Source organism: Heterocephalus glaber, unplaced genomic scaffold (genome assembly GCF_053883595.1).
Source record: "Heterocephalus glaber isolate CG9 unplaced genomic scaffold, H.glaber_assembly_v1.0 deba00001164, whole genome shotgun sequence".
NCBI lineage: Eukaryota > Metazoa > Chordata > Mammalia > Rodentia > Bathyergidae > Heterocephalus > Heterocephalus glaber.
In genome coordinates, this window is record NW_028258205.1 from 1081963 (window position 1) to 1088107 (window position 6145).

Consider the following 6145-nt stretch of genomic DNA (forward strand, 5'->3'; position numbering starts at 1 on the left):
TTGGAAAATGCTCCATCACAACTGGGCTGGGTCTTAAAAGGTAAGTAAGAATCTACTAGGCAGAGAAAGGGTTTACATACATTTAAATTTATATGCAACATCATTTAGATGCCTAATATGGAAGTAAACTTGATATGCTCAAAACCAAATTGTTGGCTTTCCACGCACCATAACATCTTCCTCATAGGTGTTTTACCCAAAATCAATGGAAGGTAAATCCATTATCCAATTTGGTCACACCAAAACTCTTAAAGTCCTTTTTCACTCCTCTCTTTCACACTCTATATCTGATCCATCTGGAAATCCTTCCCATCTGAGCCCATCATCTATCACCTGAGTTTTTGTAATAATTTCCCAACTGTGTATGTTAGTCAACTTGTTGTTACTACAGCAAAATACCTTAGACAGGTGACCTTACAAAGAAAAAGGGTTCATTGAGCTCACCGTTTTAGAGGCTGAAAGTCCAAACATCATGGCACAGGCTCTGGTGAGGGTCCCATGGCAAATGGTGGGGAAGCAAGGGGGAAGAAAGGATCACAACTCAGAAGGACAGGAAACCAGAGAGAAACTGGGCGTGGCTGGGCTTAGACTTTTATAACAATCCTCTTTCAAAAACTAACCAGGATCTCTCTCGTGAGAAATATCTTAATCCCCTTTGAGGGAATGGCCCACAAAAATTGACTTATGAACTTCCCAGTAGGGTCCCCTCTCAGAAGTCCACACCATCTTACAACACTGTCACTCTGGGTGCCAAACCTCTGATCCGTGAGTTTAGGGAGGACACTCAAACCTTACCCAAGTCATAACACTTGGCCTCCCCTGACAGCATACTCCCCAAATTTGCGATTCCTCTAAAATACAAATATGCCCATGCCACTCCTGTGTCCACAGCTCAATATCATTGCCACCGCACTGTGTAAAAGTCAGAAGTCTTCTAACCATTTACCAGGCGCTACATGATCTGGCCCTGTTTCCAATCTGGTCTCATCCCCTACCCCTTTCCTCTCAGGCACTGTGTGCCAGTCTCCTTGATGTACTTTACTCTTCATTGAAAGAGCTGTCCATGGACCTTGCAATAATGGCACAGGCTTTGGAAGGAATGCAGGGGAAAGAGTTATCTATGAAGTTCGCTGAAATGAAAATAAGTTCCCAGATTTCAAGAGCTTTAGCATAACAAACTATTTCCCGCTCTCACTGATCAGGTGCAGCTCATCACCTCTCTCCTCCATCTAAGACTCAGGACCTAGTTTCTCTCCATTTGTCATGTCACCATTTCAACACCTGGCTTTCATGATCACCTGGGCAATAAAAGGTAAAGTTTAAGTATCATCCAGTAGTTCATTCTAGAAAGAGTATGCACCACCTATCTCTGCCTTTCATTGCCCAGAACTAGTCACATGGACCCACCCAACTGGCCCGGAGAGTAAACAGAGCACCAGGAATATCTGTTGAGCAGTATTAACTCTGTCTCCGAGATCTTGGAGAAAAGGACTGTTTGAGCAATTTGAGGGAGTACAAGGGACTAGAGTTGCTGACAGATTAAAAGCCTTACGGTGAATTATTACTGTTACCACAAGTGTAGAGTATATTGCTGTCAAAGCACTACCTAAAAGAAAATCCTCTGGTCATGTAGAACTTAACCTGAGGAAGTAGCAGAGAAAACATGGCAGAGGACACAGTGGTACAAAACCTAGGAGCCACAGGGGTCACGGGAAGAACTGAAAATGAGTGGAGGACAAATACAAGACTGGCTCAGGGAGGCTTACCGATGGAGCTCTTCTCACCAGGAGGAACACATATGGCCACACAGGCTGTGTCCTCTACAACTTCGGGAACGATCCATTCAGAGGGTTTTTTTGCAGAATTCCCCCTACTTCTCACCACCTGGAAACACAAGCAGGCGTGCCCAGGAGCTGCTGAAGAGTAGAGTAGCTGATGGCAGCTAGTACTCCAGTTTACTAGAGATGTCTCCTATCTCTGCCCCCCCTCCCCTGTATGAAAATTACCTCAAAATGGATCAAAGGCTTAAATATAAGCCCCAAAACTGTGAAACTACTAGAAGAGAACATAGGATAAACACTTTGAGACACTGTAATGAACAAGTTTTTTTTAAAAAAAAAAAAAGACCCCCCAAAAGCACAGAAAACCAAAAAATAGACACATGGAATTACATCAAACTAAAAAGCTTCTGCACAGCAAAGGAAACAACCAACACAGTGAAGGGAAAAAACTGTTTGCAAAATATACTTCTGACTAGGAGTATGTAAGGAATTTTTTAAACTCAATACAAAAAAAATAACAACTAAAAAGTGGGCAATAGATTTAAATAGACTTTTTCCCAATGACAAAGACATACAAATAGACAATAGGTATATGATAAAAGGGTCAACATTACTAATCATCATGGAAATGCAAATCAAAACTACCTTAAGATTATCATCTATCTTTTTGACTATTCTCAAAAAGACTAAAGATAACAAGTACTGGTAAGGATATAGAGAAAACGGGAATGAACCTGAAGGTGTTTGACTTTCACACGTGGTTTATCTCACTGAATACAACGTCCTGCAAATACACTCCCATTTACACAGAGAATCTTAAAAGGCTAAACTCATGAAAGTAGAGAGTATAATGGCGGTTACCAGAGCCTGGGGAAATGTACAGTGAGAAAGGTTGGTTTTCCGGTACAAAAATATAGTTAGATGGGAGGAATGAGTTCCAGGGTTTTATGGAACGTAGGGTGACTATTAACAATAATTTAGTGTAAATTTTAAAAAGCTAGAAAAGAGGATCTTGAGTATCTCCAACACAAAGAAATGATAAATGTTCGAAGTGATGGATATTTTAAGCACTCTCATTTGATTGCCACAGATTGTATCCGTGTATTGAAATATCATTTGTACCCTATAAATGTATACAATTATTGTGTCAATTAAAATAAAATAAAATGGGTCCAACATTAACAGGACAAAAAAGAAACAGAAATCGATCTATCTGTGCGTTAAAACTCACTCCCGCAGAAGTCTGTTCTCCCTGTGTTTATCCCACCCACCTCCACCATTTCACTGAGCTTTTGAGAAGGTTCTTTTCATAAATACCAGCCTGGCTCGCCTGGATTTAGGGAAACAATTAGATAAAACAGCAAGTTAGACCAGGAGAACTGAGGCCCCCTGGTGGACAGATGTGGTAGTAACCACAGGCCGTTCCAGGGGGAACTAAGAAACTGGACAAAGCCAGCGGAGTGCGACAGGTGAGGCCCCAGTGCTAGGAAGCTGGAAAGGACAAGTATTTCCTTCTGTCCAGATTGTCCCATTAGCAGGTAGGCATTATCATCACCCCTCTTATTCGGATGAGAGAGCTGAGGTTCAGAGGCTAGATCTTCAGACTCATAGTCAGATGGCCTGTTAGCGCAGTGTGTTAGAGCCTGTCTCTGGAGTGAAACCAACAGAGCCTCAGTAGAGCATTCTCCCTGCTCCTGCTTCTGCCCCTCCATAGTAAGGGAGGGAAGATGAAGATGCTAAAACAATTAAAGGGAAGGTTTACATAGGGCTTGGATGCCCAGAAAACAGGAGGAGAAAATGTGAGCACATAGAACCAAAAATCCAGCACCCTCTCCCCTTGTGAGACTTGGTCAAAATTACTGGCCACCTACCAACTGCTACAATGAAGGGAGGCTTATGTCTTCACTAGAAGGCAACATTCTGGTTGTCTTGAGGTTAGTCTTGCCTGCTTTCCCAATACCCTCTTTTAGAAAAAGAGTTTTCTGTGGGTGGAGGAGTTCCTAGGGGCACATAAGAATACTCCTGAAATCAAATAAATGCATGAAGGATTTTGAGACAAACAGAAATTCTAATGCAACTCCCCACGTAGAGCAGAATTCCCTCTACTGCATCCCCAACGAGAAGTTCAGTCTTCGTATAAACAATCCTAGTACCATGTAAAGAGTACACCTCTTAAAATAGCCTGCTGCATTTGGGCTCTGTTTATTACAAATGCAAACCTCTGCGGGAATTTTATTTCTGTCCAGCATTCAAAACCCAGCCAGAGAGTGAGTCCCCCTGGCTAAGCCTGAAGGGTTAGCAAGACACCCTGAGGACCACAGTTGTTCATGTTACAGACTTTTCCTTAGAAATCGAGCAAGAGTTCAGGGGGTAGCAGGAGAAAAACTTTTCTACAAAGACTGGCTTTTATTCTGCTTTCTCATACAAGCTCATTTCTCCAGCCTTAGAATTCAGCTGCCACTAGCATTTCATACCCATGCAGAAAATTTACCTCTTTTGTGGCCCATGAGGGGCAGGACATATAGAACAATAGTCTTCCAGCTATGACGGCTGGGAAGGGCTTTTACGTGTCAGCTTGTGCTATCAAGTACAATTTTTTTAACAAATGTATTTTATCAACTAGTAATGAAATTGATGACATCTTTATAAAATAATCTTTCCTAGAATAACTGATTAAAAGCTTTCTAAAGTCTAGGGTCTAGTTCTCATTCATCTCCTAGTCTCAGTCTCCTGCTCTTATGTCAGAATTTCACTGTCTCTCATTGAGCCACTCTCCTGCCTTTGCTTGTCTCCGGTTCACCGCACTTAAACACTACGATTCATCCAAGAGTACACTGCATGTAATATATTCTGCTTACGATTCGTCTGGTTGTTTGGAATGGGTAAATTTGAGTTGCCTGCTCTCATCTCCTTCCCCACTTTTCTTTCCACCCATTCTGAAACCACAGTCAAATGGACGATGGACCCTCTTGCTCTGTTCATTGTGTCTCTTATCCTCTCTTCAATTTTTTCCATGTAATTTGTTTTCCAATGCATAATTCTGGACAATGTCTTGTAATGTATATTCCCAAGTCAGTAATTCCCTTTTTTGTGTGTTTAGTCTTCTGTTCAACCCAACCACTAAATTCTCAAGTTTTGTTAGTAGGGTTTTTAGTTGTAGACGTCTGTCTCGATTCTGTTGAAAACTTGCTATATCACTTTTTATGATTTCCTGCTCATCGAAGTTATTTCCAGGCTTGTCCTTTATTTTGTGAAATACAATAAATCAGTTATTGTAGCCTATATGTCACGTAATTTTGATATCTGAAGTCTCTAGGTTTATTTTTGTTTTTTACTGGATTTCCAGTGTATTTCCCATTTCATGTGAAGTTATCTTTGTGCACTGATATATTATTGAAAAAATTATTTATATTAATGACTCTAAGCCCAAGATGATAACACCTTCCTGCAGAAAGTATTTTCATTGGCTGTGATATTTTCAAATGTATGGGGACACTCTCTGAGCAAGGCCACTTCAAGCTAAGAGCAGGGTGTCAGAGTCCCTGGACTAGCCAGGTGATCCCTACCTAGACAGGAAAGCCCAGCAAGAACTGGTTACTCCTAGGTCACTACCATCCTGAAAAGGGGGCAGCTGCTCAAGGTCTCAGCCGAAAGTGGCACGAGAGCTTACCAAATATACTACTTGTTTAGGCCTTGAGCTTTGAATTTTGTCCCTGTTGCCCATGACGCCACTAAAACCACAACTCACTCTTTTTCCAGATTCAGTAAATGCCCTTGGGGAGGAAGTGGCTTTCAGTGCTCCTCTCTCTGGGTTCTTGTTTTCCGGCTTCCGGCCTCATTATCTCTTAGCTCTGTCTCTCTCTCCATTTCATCCAGTTCAGTTAGCTGCACTCACTGGGACAATCAAGCCCAATTACCCAGCTGCCGTTCCCAGAAGCAGAGGTACACAGCACCCTTCTAACTGCTCTCCTTACCCCCGGTCTCTTCCTTCCAGCTTCCCACTCACAAAGTAACCGAAAGACCTTTCCAAGGCGCCCCTCTGATTGTATTATTTCCTTGCACTCATCTTTCCAAAGCTATCTCTACAATAAAAACCAAATTACTTAGATTGAACAATTAGATCTCAAGCTCTCTTTCTTGCTTTATTTAACAAGTATTTATTCTACACTGCATAGCACACTGAGCGTGTGGCACTCACTAGAAGTAGCTCTGCCTAATCTCCCCTTTCTTACTTGTCTCACTTCTCCTCTGCCTGCTGAGCTCTCCAATGTCCAGTGGTGAAGCTGGGTCAGAACACAGAAGGGTAATTTCCATGATCCCATATTCAGTCCAGGTATTTATGGATATTGTCAAAACTGACTAGA